This window comes from Oncorhynchus tshawytscha, linkage group LG26 (genome assembly GCF_018296145.1).
Source record: "Oncorhynchus tshawytscha isolate Ot180627B linkage group LG26, Otsh_v2.0, whole genome shotgun sequence".
Lineage (NCBI taxonomy): Eukaryota > Metazoa > Chordata > Actinopteri > Salmoniformes > Salmonidae > Oncorhynchus > Oncorhynchus tshawytscha.
In genome coordinates, this window is record NC_056454.1 from 40,572,978 (window position 1) to 40,593,414 (window position 20,437).

The window sequence follows — 20,437 nt, forward strand, 5'->3', positions numbered from 1 at the left end:
ATAGAGACCCAGAACACCTGAACCTATGCCTTCACTATGGTGAATCACTAAAACAATACAGAAATACACTATAGAAAAAGAACGAACATCACGTCAGAAATCAGCTCAATGTAATTGAATAATCCATAGAATCTAACCACTTCTGGGTAAATTGGAGAACTCTAAAACACAAAGATGCATCTATCCAAAACTGAGAAGTGTGGATAAACCACTTCTCAAATGTTTTTGGCTCTGTAACAAAGAACGAACATCAAAAAAGTATACATGACCAAAGACAAATCTTAGAATCAACTATTAAAGACTACCAGAACCCACTGGATTCTCCAATTACATTGAATGAACTACAGGACAAAATACAAACCCTTCAACCTAAAAAGCCCTGTGGCGTTGATGGAAATCTAAATGAAATTATCAAATATACAAACTCTAATTGGCTATACTTAAACTCTTTAACATCATCCTAAACTCTGGCATCTTCCCCAATATTTGGAAACAAGGACTGATCACCCCAATCCACAAAGGGGAGACAGATTTGACCCCAATAACTACCGTGGAATGTGTCAACAGCAACCTGGGGAAAATACCCAATTATTATTAACAGCAGAATCATACATATCCTCAATGAATAACAATTTACTAAGCGTTTTACCAAATTACTGTACAACAGACCACGTATCCATCCTGCACACCCTAATTGACAAACAAACCAAAGTCTTCTCATGCTTTGTTGATTTCAAAAAAGCTTTTTATAGTTTTTTTTTCACTTTTGTTTATCCATTTCACTTGCTTTGGCAATGTAAACATATGTTTCCCATGCCATGCCATTGAAGCCCCTTGAATTTTGAATTTAATTAAATTGAGAGGGAGAGATAGACATACAGTATATATCAACGAATGGACGAGGACACTAGAACAGTCTGCAGCACCTGGCCTCAACCTACTAGAATCTGAAGTCAAATCAATCAAATCAATCAAATGTATTCATAAAGCCCTTCTTACATCAGCTGATGTCACAAAGTGCTGTATAGAAACCCAGCCTAAAACCCCAAACAGCAAGCAATGCAGGTGTAGAAGCATGGTGGCTAGAAAAAACCTAGAGCGGAACCAGGCTATGAGGGGTGGCCAGTCCACTTCTGACTGTGCCGGGTGGAGATTATAACAGAACATGGCCAGGATGTTCAAATGTTCATAAATGACCAGCAGGGTCAAATAATAATAATCACTGTGGTTGTCGAGGGTGCAACAGGTGAGCACCTCAGGAGTAAATATCAGTTGGCTTTTCATAGCCGATCATTCAGAGTATCTCTACCGCTCCTGCTGTCTCTAGAGAGTTGAAAACAGCAGGTCTGGGACAGGTAGCATGTCCGGTGAACAGGTCAGGGTTCCATAGCCGCAGGCAGAACAGTTGAAACTGGAGCAGCAGCACGGCCAGGTGGACTGGGGACAGCAAGGGGTCATCAGGCCAGGTAGTCCTAAGGCATGGTCCTAGGGCTCAGGTCCTACGAAAGAAAGAAAGAAAGAAAGAAAGAAAGAAAGAAAGAAAGAAAGAAAGAAAGAAAGAAAGAGAGAGAGAGAGAGAGAGAGAAAAAGAGAGAAAGAGAGAGAGAATTAGAGAGAGCATACTTAAATTCACACAGGACACCGGATAAGACAGGAGAAATACTCCAGATATAACAGACTGACCCTAGCCCCCCGACACATAAACTACTGCAGCATAAATACTGTAGGCTGAGACAGAAGGGGTCGGGAGACACTGTGGACCCGTCCGACGATACCCCCTGACAGAGCCAAACAGGCAGGATATAACCCCACCCACTTTGCCAAAACACAGCCCCCACACAACTAGAGGGATATCTTCAACCACCAACGTACCATCCTGAGACAAGGCCGAGTATAGCCCACAAAGATCTCCGCCACGGCACAACCCAAGGGAGGGGCGCCAACCCAAACAGGAAGATCACATCAGTGACTCAACCCACTCAAGTGATGCACCCCTCCTAGGGACGGCTGAAAGAGCACCAGTAAGCTGGTGACTCAGCCCCTGTAATAGGGTCAGAGGCAGAGAATCCCAGTGGAGAGAGGGGAACCGGCCAGGCAGAGACAGCAAGGGTGGTCCGTTGCTCCAGTGCCTTTCCGTTCACCTTCACACTCCTGGGCCAGACTACACTCATTCATAGGATCTACTGAAGAGAGGTTGAGACCTTGTCTCTCACGTAAATAGGCAGACCATTCCATAAAAGTTTAGCTCTATAGGAGAAAGCCCTGCCTCCAGCTGCTTGCTTGGAAATTCTAGGGACAGGAGGCCTGTGTCTTGTGACCGTAGCGTACGGGCAAAAAAGTATTTAGTCAGCCACCAATTGTGCAAGTTCTCCCTCTTAAAAAGACGAGAGAGGCCTGTAATTTTCATCATAGGTACACTTCAACTATGACAGACAAAATGAGAAAAAAAATCCAGAAAATCACATTGTAGGATTTTTAATGAATTTATTTGCAAATTATGGTGGGAAAAATAGGCAAGAAGGGCATTCTATTCCATCAAAAGAAACATAAAATGTAACATACCAATTAAGATCTGGCTAAAAATACTTGAATCAGTTATAGAACCCATTGCCCTTTATGGTTGTGAAGTCTGGGGTCCGCTCACCAACCAAGAATTCACAAAATGGGACAAACACCACATTGAGACTCTGCATGCAGAATTCTTCAAAAATATTCTCTGTGTACAACGTAAAACACCAAATAATGCATGCAGAGCAGAATTAACCCGATACCCGCTAATTATCAAAATCCAGAAAAGAGACGTTAAATTCTACAACTACCTAAAAGGAAGCGATTCCCAAACCTTCCATAAATAACAAAGCCATCACCTACAGAGAGATGAAGCTGGAGAAGAGTCCCCTAAACAAGCAGGTCCTGGGGCTCTGTTCACAAACACAAACACACCCCACAGAGCCCCAGGAAAGCAACACAATTATACCCAACCAAATCATTAGAAAACAAAAAGAAAAATTACTTGACACATTGGAAAGAATTTACAAAAAACAGAGCAAACTAGAAAGCTATTTGTCCCTAAACAGAGGGTACACAGTGACAGAATACCTGACCACTGTGACTGTCCCAAACGTAAGGAAAGCTTTGACTATGTACAGACTCAGTGAGCATAGCCTTTCTATTGAGAAATGCCGCCGTAGGCAGACATGGCTCTCAAGAGAAGACAGGCTATGTGCACACTGCCCACCTGCCAAATGTATGACCATATTAGAAATACATATTTCTCTCAGATCACACAGATCCACAAATCCAAGTTTGATAAACTCCCATATCTACTAGGGTGAAATACCACAGTGTGACGTCACAGTAGCAATATTTATGACCTGTTGCCACGAGAAAAGGGCGACCGGTGAAGAATGCACACCATTGTAAATACAACCCATATTTATGTTTATTTATTTTCCCTTGTGTACTTTAATCATTTGCACATTTTCACAACACTGAATATATACATAATACGACTTTTGGAGAGTAATGTTTACTGTTCATTTTATTGTTTATTTCACTTTTGTTTATTATCTACTTAACTTGCTTTGGTAATGTTAACATATGTTTTCTATGCCAATAAAGCGAAAGAGAGAGAGAGAGAGAGAGAGAGAGAGAGGGGAGAGAGAGAGAGAGAGAGCGAGAGAGAGAAAGAGAGAGAGAGAGAAACTAGAATGCTATTTGGCCCTAAACAGAGGGTACACAGTGGCAGAATACCTGACCACTGTGACTGACCCAAAATTAAGGAAAGCTTTGACTATGTACAGACTCAGCGAGCATAGCCTTGCCATTGAGAAAGGCCGCCGTAGGCAGACATGGCTCTCAGGCTATGTGCTCACTGCCCACAAAATGAGGTGGAAACTGAGCTGCACTTCCTAACCTCCTGCCCAGTGTATGACCATATTAGAGAGACATATTTCCCTCAGATTACACAGATCCACAAAGAATTCGAAAACAAATCCAATTTTGAAAAACTCCCATATCTACTGGGTGAAATTCCACAGTGTGCCATCAAAGCAGCAAGATTTGTGACCTGTTGCCACGAGAAAAGGGCAACCAGTGAAGAACACGCACCATTGTAAATACAACCCATATCTATGCTTATTTATTTTATCTTGTGTCCTTTACCATTTGTACATTGTTAAAACACTGTATATATATATATATATAATATGACATTTGTAATGTCTTTATTGTTTTGAAACTTCTGTATGTGTGATGTCTACTGTTAATTTTTATTGTTTATTTCACTTTATATATTATCTACCTCACTTGCTTTGGCAATGTTAACACATGTTTCCCATGCCAATAAAGCCCTTGAATTGAATTGAATTGAATTGAGAGAGAGAGAGAGAAAGAGCGAGAGAGAGAGAGAGAAAGAGAGAGAGAGAGAGAGAGAGAGAGAGAGAGAGAGAAAGAGAGAGAGAGAGAGAGCGAGAAAGAGAGAGAGAGAGAAAGAGAGAGAGAGAGAGAGAGAGAGAGAGAGAGAGTTTATTAGGATCCCCATTAGCTAACGCCATAACATTAGTTAATCTTCCTGGGGTCCAACCCAATTAATAAGACATTACAAACAATTACAAATGAATACTTTACAAACATTTAACAAGTAGACAATACAGACAATTAAAATACCTGACAGGAAACACATTTAACTTCCCATTGATGCTTCATATTTCCTGTACAGTCATAGGATCCATCACATTAGATTTTATTTTATTTTTGTCTTGAAGGTGGATTTACTTTTTGCCTGAGAAATACGGATTGGTAAAGAGTTCCATTCAGCTATGGCTCTATATAAAACTAGATTTAAGGCAATTTGTCCTTGGCTTGGGTTGTCTCAGGTATAAATCCAAGATGGCGTAGCAGTCGGACATATGTTTGTCTTGTCCCGTGTTAATTAGTCTGTAAATAGTCTGTTTTAGTCTTTCCATCTATGAACTAAACATACTTTTCTGCAACCCGTCTCACCCAATGTGGTGCGGGCCTGATATTTTTATATACCTTATAACTGGAACCTCCATCAGACGCTAGCCAGCAAACTAGCTACTAGCTACTAGTCATTGTTTGCCACTGCTAGCGGTCTTCACCTTCAGCTCGGACATTTGACAGCTTTACCTCGGACAACTACCTGCCAGTCTGCAGAGCGCGATATCAACCCAGAGCATATCGAACTGCTTTTCTCCACCACATCACCAGATTCCATTCTGCAAGCTCTGGACCACCAGAGTGGCTACTGTTGGCTAACGCCTCTGTCCTGAAGCAAGCATCAGTTAGCCTTGAGTTAGCCTCGAGCTAGGCCAATCTCCCAGCCAGCCGACGGAGTATACCAGCTAATTCTAGAGTTACAATACCTCTTTTGCCAATTGGCCTGGACCCTTTATTGTCGATACGGAGCCCAGCCGATCCATCATGACTGGTCTGCTGGTGTAATCATCCAGTGGGGTTTCAACAGGCTTTTCTGTTGCGATGTCGCTGAAGACCCATCTGCTAGCCCCGGCCAGCTAGCTTTCTGAACGCCGTGTCTCCCGCTCGCCTAGAGTAGTAGCGACTACCGAAAGGCTCCCTCACTCACCTATTGCTGTCATTGGACCCTATGATCACCAGGCTACACAGCTGATGCTTGCTGGTCCGTTCATTAACACTGTACCTCATTTTGTTTATCTGTCGGTCTCAACCTCGAACTCAGGTCTTGTGTGTAGCTAACTGACCCTCTATGCCCATTCATCACCATTTACACGTTGTTGTCTTAGATCTCCCGACAAACACCTATGATTGCTTTATGCTTCTCTCAAATGTCAATATGCCTTGTCTACTGCTGTTTCGGTTAGTTCTTATTGTTTTATTTCACTGTAGAGCTCTTTTGTCCCACCCCCACACATGCGGAGACCTCACCTGGCTTAACTGGTGCCTCCAGAGATGCAACCTCTCTCATCATCACTCAATGCCTAGGATGTACTCACATCCTACCATACCCTTGTCTGTACATTATGCCCTGAATGTATTCTACCACGCCCAGAAATCTGATCCTTTTATTCTCTGTTCCCAACGTACTAGACGACCAGTTCTTACAGCCTTTAGCCATACCCTTATCCTAATCTTCCTCTGTTCCTCTGGTGATGTAGAGGTTAACCAAGGCCCTATAGTCCCCAGTTCTACACCTATTCCCCAGTCGCTCTCATTTGTTGACTTCTGTAACCATAAAAGCCTTGGTTTCATGCATGTTAACATCAGAAGCCTCCTCCCTAAGTTTGTTTAATTCACTGCTTTAGCACACTCCGCCAACCCTGATGTCCTAGCCTTGTCTGAATCCTGGCTTAGGAACGCCCCAAAAATTCTGAAATCTCCATCCCAAGCTATAACATTTTCCGTTAAGATAGAACTGCCAAAGGGGGCGGAGTTGCAATCTACCTGCAGAGATAGCCTGCAGAGTTCTGTCTTACTATCCAGGTCTGTGCCCAAACAGTTTGAGCTTCTACGTTTAAAAATCCACCTTTCCAGAAATAAGTCTCTCACTGTTGCCGCTTGCTATAGACCCCCCAGAGCATACCGGACTTGTTTTTCCCTCCATATCCCCGGATTCCTACCGCAAACTCTGAACCTTTTCATCTGGATCATCACAGCTAGCTAACCGCAACCCGGGTTGACTACTCCTGGCTAACGTTTCCGTCCTGGAGCTAGCACCAACTAGCCTGGAGCTAGCCCATGCTAGACCCATCTCCCGGCTAGGGCTCCTGGGCTACTCCTAAAGCCCACTCCTCGGCTACAAAATCGGGACCCCTTCTACTGCCGGTATGGGGCACGGAACCCCCGCCGATCCTTCACGACTAGAATACCCCCCAGGTGCGACGTCCCCTGAAGGCCCATTCTGCTAACCATGTCCTGCTAGCTATCTAGAGCATATTGGACTGTTAGCTGATCCATCGGCCAGTTTCTTGGACCACTATACCCATTTTGCCAATTGGACTTGGACCCCTCTGCTACTTGGAACCCTACTAATTCCATGACTGGTCTATCGACATCATCACACGAGGAGGGAAAAACAAACTTTCCCCCATTGCAACATCCATCTAAGGCCCTTATGCTGGCTTGCTAGCCCCGGCCTGCTAACTGCTAGCTTGCTAGCCCCAGCCTGCTAATTGTCTGAATCGCTGTGTCTCCAGCCAGCCCAACCACTCACTGGACCCATACGATCACTTGGCTACGCATGCCTCTCCCTAATATATCAATATGCCTTGTCCATTACTGTCTTGGTTAGTGATTACTGTCTTATTTCACTGTAGAGCCTCTAGCCCTGCTCAATATGCCTTAACCAACCATGTTGTTCCACCTTCCACATATGCCATGACATCACCTGGTTTAAACTTCTTAGGGCTGCAATCCCGTTCACGGGATGATATGACAACAGCCAGTGAAAGTGCAGGGCGCCAAATTCAAAACAACAGAAATCTCATAATTAAAATTCCTCAAACATACATGTATCTTATACCGTTTTAAAGGTAATCTTGTTGTTAACCTCTCTAGGGCAGGGTGCAGCATTTGGAATTTTGGATGAAAAGCATGCCCAAATTAAATGGCCTGCTACTCGGGCCCAGAAGATATGATATGCATATAACTGGTAGATTTTGATAGAAAACAAAATACTCTAAATACTCTAAACACTCTAAAACTGTTAAAATAGTATCTGTGAGTATAACAGAACTGATTTGGCAGGTGAAAACCCGAGAAAGATCCATTCTGGAAGTATTTTTTTGTTGTTGGTTTTGTAGTTTTCTATTCAATGCCAATTTGCAGTTCCTATGCCTTCCACTAGATGTCAACAGTCTTTAGAAATGGTTTCAGGCTTGTATTCTTATAAATGTGGGAGTAAGACCAGTCTAAATGAGTGGACCCTACCGTGTCGAGAGAGTGCATTTCTTGTCATTATTGTCCGGTTGAAATATAGAACATTTAGGCTAAAAACAACCTGAGGTTTGAATATAAACATCGTTTGACATGTTTCTATGAACTTTACGGATACAATTTGGATTTTTTTGTCTGTCTGTTTTGACTGCGTTTGAGCCTGTGGATTAATGAAGAAAACACACAAACAAAACGGAGGTTTTTGGATATAAAGAGACTTTATCGAACAAAAGGAACATTTATTGAGTAAATGAATGTCTTCTGAGTGCCACCATATGAAGATCATCAAAGGTAAGGGATACATTTTATCTCTATTTCTGAGTTTTGTAACGCTTCTGCTTGGCTGGTTACTGTTTATAAAAATTTGTCAACTGGGCTTTGTTCTGGGCTAGGTATGTTCTGGGCTAGGTATGCTTTCGCCAAAAAGCATTTTATAAATCTGACAACATGGTTGGAATAACAAGAAGTTAATCTTTAAACCTATGTAAAATATGTTTTGTTTTCTGAATTTTTATAATGAGCATTTCTATATTTGAATTTGGCGCTCTGCAATCTCACTGGATGTTGGCCAGATGGAACGCTAGCATCCCACATACCCTAGAGAGGTTAATCCCACCACAGTGTCCAATTTCAAATATGCTTTACAGCGAAAGCAAACGATTATGTTAGGTCACCACCAAGCCACAGAATAACACAACCATTTTTCCAGCCAAAGAGAGGAGTCACAAAAAGCACAAATAAAGGTCAAATTAATCACTAACCTTTGATGATCTTCATCAGATGACACTCATACGACTTCATGTTACACAATACATGCATGTTTTGTTTGATAAAGTTGATATTTATATTTTTTTTAATCTGAGTTTACATTGGAGAGTTACGCTCACTAGTTCCAAAAACATCCAGTGATTTTGCATAGCCACATCGATTCAACAGAAATACTCATCATAAATGTAGATGATAATACAAGTTATACACATGGAATAATAGATATACCTCTCCTTAATGCAACCGCTGTGTCAGATTTCAAAAAAACTTTAAGGAAAAAGCAAACCAAGAAATAATCTGAGACGTCGCTCAGAAAATTAATCAAATTAGTCGCCATGTTGGAGTCAACAGAAACCAGAAATTACATGATAAATATTCCCTTACCTTTGATGATCTTCATCAGAATGCACTCCCAGGAATCGCAGTTCCACAATGAATGCTTGATTTGTTCGTTAATGTCCGTTATTTATGTCCAAGGAACTACTTTTGTTAGCATTGGGTACACATATCCAAACACTCGGGCATTTGGACAAAAACTTTGGACAAAAATTTCAAAAAGTTATATTACAGGTTGAAGAAACATTTCAAACTAAGTATAGAATCAACCATATGATGATGGTTTTTTGAAATAATAAATCTTCAATAAAGTTCTAACCAGAGAATTCCTTTATGTCTACGGGAGCAACGGAACACAAGGCGATACCATGTGGAATGCGCGTGACCAGGAAATGGCTCTCTGCCAGTAACCTGACTCATTCAGCTCTTATTCAGTCCCACAACACAGTAGAAGCCTCATTCAAGTTTCTAAAGACGGTTGACATCTAGTGGAAGCCCTAGGAAGTGCAACGTCATTCATATCCCAATGTGAATTCAATAGGGCCTGAGTTGAAAATCAACCAACCTCAGATTTCTCACTTCCTGTTTGGATTTCTTCTCAGGTTGTTGCCTGCCATATGAGTTCTGTTATACTCACAGACATCATTCAAACAGTTTTAGAAACTTCAGAGTGTTTTCTATCCAATACTAATAATATGCAGATATTAGCAACTGAGACTGAGGAGCAGGTCGTTTACTCTGGGCACCTCTGGGCACCTTTCATCCAAGCTACTCAATACTGCCCCTGCAGACATAAGACGTTTTTAAACGTCTCCTGAGACGTTTTATTACTCAATGCAGGTTTACCTGCAATGTACTCTCTTCCTACCATACCTTTGTCTGTACATTATACCTTGAATCTATGCCATCGTGCCCAAAAACCTGCTCCCTTTACTCTCTGTTCCGAACGTGCTAGACGGCCAGTCCTTATAGCCTTTAGCCGTACACTTATCCTACTTCTCCTCTATTCCTCCTGTAATGTAGAGGTTAATCCAGGACCTGCAGTGCCTAGCTCCACTCCTACTCCCCAGGTGCTCTCATTTGTTGATTTCTGTAACCGTAAAAGCCTTGGTTTCATGCATGTTAACTTTAGAAGCCTCCTCCCTAAGTTTGCTTTATTCACTACTTTAGCACATTCTGCCAACCCGGATGTCTTAGCCGTATCTGAGTACTGGCTTAGAAAAAGCACCAAAAATGCAGAAATGTCCATCCCTAACTATAACATTTTCCGCCAAGATAGAACTGCCAAAGGGGGTGGTGTTGCAATCTACTTCAGAGATAGCCAGCAGAGATCTATCTTACTATCGAGTTTGTACTTCTAAAATTTCCCCTTTCCAGAAACAAGTCTCTCACCGTTGTCACTTGCTATAGACCACCCTCTGCCCCCAGCTGTGCCCTGGACACCATATGTGAATTGATTGCCCTCCATCTATCTTCACAGTTCGTACTGTTAGGTAACCTAAACTGGGATATGCTCAACACCCCAGCCATCCCACAATCTAAGCTAGATGCACCTCAATCTCACACAAATGATCAAGGAACCTACCAGGCACAACCCTAAATCCGTAAACATGGGCACTCTCACAGATATCATCCTGACCAACCTTCCCTCCAAATACACCTCTGCTGTCTTCAACCAGGATCTCAGAGATCACTGCCTTATTGCCTGCATCCGTAATGGGTCCGCGATCAAACAACCACCCCTTATCACTGTCAAACACTCCCTAAAATCCTCCCGCGGGCAGGCCTTTCTAATCAACCTGGTCCGGGTATCCTGGAAAGATATTGAACTTATCCCGTCAGTAGAGGATGCCTGATTTGTTCTTTAAAAGTGCTTTCCTCAACATTTTAAATAAGAATGCCCCATTCAAAAAATTTAGAACTAAGAACAGATATAGCCCCTGGTTCACTCCTGACTTGACTGCCCTTGACCAGTGCCAGAACGTCCTATGGCGTACTGCATTAGCATTGAATAACCCCCGCGATATGCAACCTTTCAGGGAAGTCGGGATCCAGTATACCCAGTCAGTTAGGAAAGCAAAGGGTAGCTTTTTCAAACATAAATGTGTAGCACTAATTGCAAAAAGAGAGAGAGAGAGAGAGAGAATGTTAGTCAGTGCTGCATTAGACTGCATATTCACAGTGGAGGTCATTTTCATGATGAGTGTCTGTGTGCATGCAAAATACTAGCAGTTTTACTTGCAGTTTTGATGAAGCAGTGTGGACATAATGACAATGTGTGTACTGTAACAGTGTATCAGTAATGACGAGGGAAGCAGGACCACTCAGAAATCTCGCAGTGCAACCTTATGTTTCAGCATCCACGTGACATCTCATCCCATTCATATTATTGTCTCTTTTCATGATCACGATTTTACATCACTGAAATACTGTACGGAGAACTGAGGGCTTATGTGCATCCCAAATGGAACCCTACTGTATTCCTTATATAGTGCATTACTTTTGACCAGAGCCCTATGGGTCGTGGTCAAAAGTAGTGCACTACATAGGAAACAGGTTGCCAGTTGGGTGTTAATGCTACCCTTCCTCCCTCTCTCCTACATGCAGGACTATGAGCTGTAGCATCCAGACATGTATTGAAGATAGTTCAACCTCTCCAACAACCACAGCAAACTCTATGAAATCAATATCCAATTAGACACACACACGCATGCACACACATACTTAGACCCCCCCACACACACACACACACACACACACACACACACACACACTTCGACCCCCCACACACACACACACTTTGACCCCCCACACACACACGCACACACACTTCGACCCCCCACACATACACACACACACTTCGACCCCCCCACACACACACACACACATCGACCCCCCCACACACACACACACACACACTTCGACCCCCCACACACACACACACTTCGACCCCCCCACACATACACACACACTTCGACCCCCCCCCCACACACACACACTTCAACCCCCCCCACACACACACACTTCGACCCCCCCACACACACACACACTTCGACCCCCCACACACACACACACACCCTTGAACCCCCCACGTACACACACACACACTTCGACCCCCCACACACACACACACTTCGATCCCCCCCCACGCAAACGCACACATTTCGACCCCCCCTCACACACACACACACACTTCGACCCCCCCCCACACACACACACACTTCGACCCCCCACACACACGCACACATTTCGACCCCCCCCTCACACACACACACACACACTTCGATCCAGCTTCAGACTGTCTGTCAGTCTGCTGACCACCTTCCCGTTGGCTACCCTCCTCCCCCTACTGGGTCTTTAAAGACAGTGGGGTGAAAAGTGGGGGAGGAGAGTAAGGGGAAGGGGTGAATGGTGAAGCGGTGGGGGGGCAGTGATGGGGAGGGGTGGATTGTGGAGGGGTGAGGGGTGAGGGAGGGAGTTAGAGGAGTCCTGGTTGTGAGGGGTAAGGAGGAGGGGAAGGTAGTAGGCAGGAATGAGTGAGGAGTCCTGGCGGGCTCCGCCCCTCATTTAGATTCCCAGCGGGGGAGCAGTGAGTTCGGCAGCCTGGCGGAGCAGAATATGGCTGGGTCAGCAGATACACCCTGCTACTACAGCTAGAGTATAGAGATGCTCCCCATAGAGAGAACACCATGCACCATGCCCAGCAACAGACCCCATCCTAACCCTCCTCCCAACCCCCACAACCTCCACCAGCCCATAGCCCACCAGCTAGACCTCTTCCCAACCCCCCACCACCTCTACCAGCACCAGTCCATAGCCCACCAGCTGGACCCCCTTCTACTCCCTCCCTCCTAACCTCCAGCTCTATCTTCACTACCAGCACCAATCCCAGCCCACCACCCACCCCCCAGCCAGCCCCCCTACCCCCTCCAAAACTCTCATCTCTACTGAACCCACCAATCCCAATTCACCGCCCACCAGTCAGCGCCCACAGCTGGCTACTTCACCCTGTGCTTACCGAAACCACACTGCCTCCTACAGGAAAGGAAATGCACAGCACGCCTCAGGGCACTAGTCACCCCATTAACCCTGTGTACCAGTCTGACTGACTGGCAGCTTTGATAAACTCTTAGAAAAAAAGGTGCTATCTAGAACCTAAAAGGGTTCTTCGGCTGTCCCCATAAGATAAACCTTTGAAGAACTTTTGCATTTTTGGTTCCGGGTGGAACCCTTTTGGCTTCAGATAGAACCCTTTTGAGTTCCGTGTAGAACCATTTCCAACGAGGGTTCAACATGGAACCCAAAAGAGTTTTAACTGGAACCAAAAAAAGGACTTCCGGCGCCGACAGAGATGGCCGCCTCGCTTCGCGTTCCTAGGAAACTATGCAGTTTTTTGTTTTTTTACGTGTTATTTCTTACACTAGTACCCCAGGTCATCTTAGGTTTCATTACATACAGCCGAGAAGAACTACTGAATATAAGATCAGCGTCAACTCACCATCAGTACGACCAAGAATATGTTTTCGCGATGCGGATCCTGTGTTCTGCCTTACAACCAGTGTAACGGAGTGGATCACATGCAGCGACCAAAAAAAAAACGACTCAGAAAAAGAGGGAAACGAAGCGGTCTTCTGGTCAGACTCCGGAGACGGGCACATCGTGCACCACTCCCTAGCATTCTTCTTGCCAATGTCCAGTCTCTTGACAACAAGGTTGATGAAATCCGAGCAAGGGTAGCATTCCAGAGGGACATCAGAGACTGTAACGTTCTCTGCTTCACGGAAACATGGCTCACTGGAGAGACGCAATCCGAAGCGGTGCAGCCAGCGGGTTTCTCCACGCATCGCGCCGACAGAAACAAACATCTTTCTGGTAAGAAGACGGGCGGGGGCGTATGCCTTATGGCCAACGTGACATGGTGTGATGAAAGAAACATACAGGAACTCAAATCCTTCTGTTCACCTGATTTAGAATTCCTCACAATCAAATGTAGACCGCATTATCTACCAAGAGAATTCTCTTCGATTATAATCACAGCCGTATATATCCCCCAAGCAGACACATCGATGGCTCTGAACGAACTTTATTTAACTCTCTGCAAACTGGAAACAATTTATCCGGAGGCTGCATTCATTGTAGCTGGGGATTTTAACAAGGCTAATCTGAAAACAAGACTCCCTAAATTTTATCAGCATATCGATTCCGCAACCAGGGGTGGAAAGACCCTGGATCATTGTTACTCTAACTTCCGCGACGCATATAAGGCCCTGCCCCGCCCCCTTTCGGAAAAGCTGACCACGACTCCATTTTGTTGATCCCTGCCTACAGACAGAAACTAAAACAAGAAGCTCCCACGCTGAGGTCTGTCCAACGCTGGTCTGACCAAGCTGACTCCACACTCCAAGACTGCTTCCATCACGTGGACTGGGAGATGTTTCGTATTGCGTCAGACAACAACATTGACGAATACGCTGATACGGTGTGCGAGTTCATTAGAACGTGCGTTGAAGATGTCGTTCCCATAGCAACGATTAAAACATTCCCTAACCAGAAACCGTGGATTGATGGCAGCATTCGTGTGAAACTGAAGGCACGAACCACTGCTTTTAATCAGGGCAAGGTGTCTGGTAACATGACTGAATACAAACAGTGCAGCTATTCCCTCCGCAAGGCTATCAAACAAGCTAAGCGCCAGTACAGAGACAAAGTAGAATCTCAATTCAACGGCTCAGACACAAGAGGCATGTGGCAGGGTCTACAGTCAATCACGGACTACAGGAAGAAACCCAGCCCAGTCACGGACCAGGATGTCTTGCTCCCAGGCAGACTAAATAACTTTTTGCCCGCTTTGAGGACAATACAGTGCCACTGACACGGCCTGCAACGGAAACATGCGGTCTCTCCTTCACTGCAGCCGAAGTGAGTAAGACATTTAAACGTGTTAACCCTCGCAAGGCTGCAGGCCCAGACGGCATCCCCAGCCGCGCCCTCAGAGCATGCGCAGACCAGCTGGCCGGTGTGTTTACGGACATATTCAATCAATCCCTATACCAGTCTGCTGTTCCCACATGCTTCAAGAGGGCCACCATTGTTCCTGTTCCCAAGAAAGCTAAGGTAACTGAGCTAAACGACTACCGCCCGTAGCACTCACATCCGTCATCATGAAGTGCTTTGAGAGACTAGTCAAGGACCATATCACCTCCACCCTACCTGACACCCTTGACCCACTCCAATTTGCTTACCGCCCAAATAGGTCCACAGACGATGCAATCTCAACCACACTGCACACTGCCCTAACCCATCTGGACAAGAGGAATACCTATGTGAGAATGCTGTTCATCGACTACAGCTCGGCATTCAACACCATAGTACCCTCCAAGCTCGTCATCAAGCTCGAGACCCTGGGTCTCGACCCGCCCTGTGCAACTGGGTACTGGACTTCCTGACGGGCCGCCCCCAGGTGGTGAGGGTAGGCAACAACATCTCCTCCCCGCTGATCCTCAACACTGGGGCCCCACAAGGGTGCGTTCTGAGCCCTCTCCTGTACTCCCTGTTCACCCACGACTGCGTGGCCATGCACGCCTCCAACTCAATCATCAAGTTTGCGGACGACACAACAGTGGTAGGCTTGATTACCAACAACGACGAGACGGCCTACAGGGAGGAGGTGAGGGCCCTCGGAGTGTGGTGTCAGGAAAATAACCTCACACTCAACGTCAACAAAACTAAGGAGATGATTGTGGACTTCAGGAAACAGCAGAGGGAACACCCCCATCCACATCGATGGAACAGTAGTGGAGAGGGTAGCAAGTTTTAAGTTCCTCGGCATACACATCACAGACAAACTGAATTGGTCCACTCACACAGACAGCATCGTGAGGAAGGCGCAGCAGCGCCTCTTCAACCTCAGGAGGCTGAAGAAATTCGGCTTGTCACCAAAAGCACTCACAAACTTCTACAGATGCACAATCGAGAGCATCCTGGCGGGCTGTATCACCGCCTGGTATGGCAACTGCACCGCCCTCAACCGTAGGGCTCTCCAGAGGGTAGTGAGGTCTGCACAACGCATCACCGGGGGCAAACTACCTGCCCTCCAGGACACCTACACCACCCGATGCTACAGGAAGGCCATAAAGATCATCAAGGACATCAACCACCCGAGCCACTGCCTGTTCACCCCGCTGTCATCCAGAAGGCGAGGTCAGTACAGGTGCATCAAAGCTGGGACCGAGAGACTGAAAAACAGCTTCTATCTCAAGGCCATCAGACTGTTAAACAGCCACCACTAACATTGAGTGGCTACTGCCAACACACTGTCAATGACACTGACTCTACTCCAGCCACTTTAATCATGGGAATTGATGGGAAATGATGTAAATATATCACTAGCCACTTTAAACAATGCTACCTTATATAATGTTACTTACCCTATATTGTTCATCTCATATGCATACGTTGATACTGTACTCTATATCATCGACTGCATCCTTATGTAATACATGTATCACTAGCCACTTTAACTATGCCACTTGGTTTACATACTTATCTCATATGTATATACTGTACTCGATATCATCTACTGTATCTTGCCTATGCTGCTCTGTACCATCACTCATTCATATATCCTTATGTACATATTCTTTATCCCCTTACACTGTGTATAAGACAGTAATTTTTTTGGAATTGTTAGTTAGATCACTTGTTCGTTATTACTGCATTGTCGGAACTAGAAGCACAAGCATTTCGCTACACTCGCATTAACATCTGCTAACCATGTGTATGTGACAAATAATAAAATTTGATTTGATTTGATTTGATTTGGTTATCCTATGGGGACAGACAAGTTTAAACAGGCCAGTTCAGTCTTTTTGTTCCTGTCTGTTTGTTTAGCGCCAGAATCTGTGTCTGTGTTTAAAATGGAATCCTATTCACTATATAGGGCACTATTCTGGTCAAAACTAGTGCACTATATAGGGAATAGGGTACCATTCAGGCCTCTGTGTGAATTGAATCCTGTTCACCTGTGTTGACAGCAGAGGCGTATGTATTGGCAGAAGGTTGTTGTATGGATTGAGTACATGGTGAATGTGTCTGGCGCATGCAGGTACATTGGGGAGATAGAGTATGTCTATACTTTGTGTCTGTGTGTTAGTGTCTAGCAGTACAGTATCTGTCTGGGCTCAGAGGAGATTAAAATAGACCAAGGCTGTGTGGGAGAAAGGAAGAATCGATTCTCCTCCAGAAAGAAGCCATGCAGTGCTCTCCTTCCTCTCCTCCCTCTCCCTCCTCCCTCTCCTACATCTCCCTTCTCGCTCTCCTCTCTTCCAGGCCTCACCTGGGCTGCAGTCCCCCCCCCCCAGCCCACTCAGCCCTGGTCACGACCACCCAGCAGGAGGGGTGTGCAGAGAGGGGAGGAGAGAGGAGGATGGGGAAATGAATGGATGTAGTGAGAAGGGAAGGAGAGGAAGGGTGTCCTACAGGGAAGAGGTGAGTACCCTCGGAGTGTGGTGTCAGGAAAATAACCTCACACTCAACGTCAACAAAACAAAGGAGATGATCGTGGACTTCAGGAAACAGCAGAGAGAGCAACCCCCTATCCACATTGACGGGACAGTAATGGAGAAGGTGGAACGTTTTAAGTTCCTCGGCGTACACATCACGGATAAACTGAAATGGTCCACCCACACAGACAGCGTGGTGAAGAAGGCGCAACAGCGCCTCCTAAACCTCAGGAGAAATTTGGCTTGTCACCGAAAACACTCACAAACTTTTACAGATGCACAATCGAGAGCATCCTGTCGGGCTATATCACAGCCTGGTACGGCAACTGCTCAGCCCACAACCGTAAGGTTCTCCAGAGGGTAGTGAGGTCTGCACAACGCATCACCGGGGGCATCAAAGCTGGGACCGAGAGACTGAAAAACAGCTTCTATCTCAAGGCCATCAGACAGTTAAACAGCCATATCACTAACATTGAGTGGCTGCTGCCAACATACTGACTCAAATCTCTAGACACTTTAATAATTAAAAATTGGATGTAATAAATGTATCACTAGTCACTTTAAGCAATGCCACTTTATATAATGTTTACATACCCTACATACCCTCATCTCATATGTATATACTGCACTCTATACCATCTACTGCATCTTGCCCATGCTGTTCGGCCATCGCTCATCCATATATTTATAGTATGTACATATTCTTATTCATTCCTTTACACTTGTATGTATAAGGTAGTTGTTGTGAAATTGTTAGATTACTTGTTAGATATTACTGCACGGTCGGAACTAGAGGCACAAGCATTTCGCTACACTCGCATTATCATCTGCTAACCATGTGTGTGACCAATACAATTTGATTTGAGGGGTGGAGGGAGGAGAGTGGACACAGGAGAAGGATGGCAGAGGGAGGTGAGGGTGGAAGGATGGAGGAGGGTAGACAGAGAGACTAGGTGGACGGAGGAGAGAGTCAGAGATGTTACTAAGGCCTGGGAGCTGAGTCATGCTGATGGGTCATTGATTATCTGTTCCCGATGCTGCTACAGCCAGTGGATAGGGAGATCAGCAACCAGAAAAGGAAGGAAGGCCTATCTCACCTCCAAGAATCAGACAGGATTCACTGACCCCTCCACTTCCCTGTCACCCTGCTGTCACCCGTTTAGCCTGTCCAAAGGCACTAGCTGTGACATGGTTCAACGGACTCATTTCTTCAAAACACAAATACTGACTTAGACTAAATCAGCCTTTCCTGCTATATCGACCTGTTAGCTGTACACCAGCAACACCAGATAGCCAACAGTGGCATAAACAGCACGGCCTCATCAAAATGCGAAATGCTAATTCATTACTAATGTGCCGTATAGTGTGAGGAGTGATCTTCAATTAGTGATTGGAGAGATTATTTTTTTCCTGGAGGAGCCTGGCCTGGTCCAGAGAGCCTGGCTTGGTCCAGAGAGCATGGCTTGGTCCAGAGAGCCTGGCTTGGTCCAGAGAGCTTGGCTTGGTCCAGAGAGCCTGGCTTGGTCCAGAGAGCCTGGCTTGGTCCAGAGAGCCTGGCTTGGTCCAGAGAGCTTGGCTTGGTCCAGAGAGCCTGGCTTGGTCCAGAGAGCCTGACTTGGTCCAGAGAGCCTGGCCTGGTCCAGAGAACCTGGCCTGGTCCAGAGAGCCTGGCCTGGTCCAGAGAGCTTGGCTTGGTCCAGAGAGCCTGGCTTGGTCCAGAGAGCCTGGCTTGGTCCAGAGAGCCTGGCTTGGTCCAGAGAGCCTGGCTTGGTCCAGAGAGTTTGGCTTGGTCCAGAGAGCCTGGCTTGGTCCAGAGAGCTTGGCTTGGTCCAGAGAGCCTGGCTTGGTCCAGAGAGCATGGCTTGGTCCAGAGAGCCTGGCTTGGTCCAGAGAGCTTGGCTTGGTCCAGAGAGCCTGGCTTGGTCCAGAGAGCCTGGCTTGGTCCAGAGAGCCTGGCTTGGTCCAGAGAGCTTGGCTTGGTCCAGAGAGCCTGGCTTGGTCCAGAGAGCCTGACTTGGTCCAGAGAGCCTGGCCTGGTCCAGAGAGCCTGGCTTGGTCCAGAGAGCCTGGCTTGGTCCAGAGAGCCTGGCTTGGTCCAGAGAGCCTGGCTTGGTCCAGAGAGCTTGGCTTGGTCCAGAGAGCCTGGCTTGGTCCAGAGAGCCTGGCTTGGTCCACAGAGCCTGGCTTGGTCCAGAGAGCCTGGCTTGGTCCAGAGAGCTTGGCTTGGTCCAGAGAGCCTGGCTTGGTCCAGAGAGCCTGGCTTGGTCCAGAGAGCCTGGCTTGGTCCAGAGAGCCTGACTTGGTCCAGAGAGCCTGGCCTGGTCCAGAGAGCCTGGCCTGGTCCAGAGAGCCTGGCTTGGTCCAGAGAGCCTGGCTTGGTCCAGAGAGCCTGGCTTGGTCCAGAGAGCCTGGCTTGGTCCAGAGAGTTTGGCTTGGTCCAGAGAGCCTGGCTTGGTCCAGAGAGCTTGGCTTGGTCCAGAGAGCCTGGCTTGGTCCAGAGAGCCTGGCTTGGTCCACAGAGCCTGGCTTGGTCCAGAGAGCCTGGCTTGGTCCAGAGAGCTTGGCTTGGTCCAGAGAGCCTGGCTTGGTCCAGAGAGCCTGGCTTGGTCCAGAGAGCCTGGCTTGGTCCAGAGAGCTTGGCCTGGTCCAGAGAGCCTGGCCTGGTCCAGAGAGCTTGGCTTGGTCCAGAGAGCCTGGCTTGGTCCAGAGAGCCTGGCTTGGTCCAGAGAGCCTGGCTTGGTCCAGAGAGCCTGGCTTGGTCCAGAGAGTTTGGCTTGGTCCAGAGAGCCTGGCTTGGTCCAGAGAGCTTGGCTTGGTCCAGAGAGCCTGTCTTGGTCCAGAGAGCATGGCTTGGTCCAGAGAGCCTGGCTTGGTCCAGAGAGCTTGGCTTGGTCCAG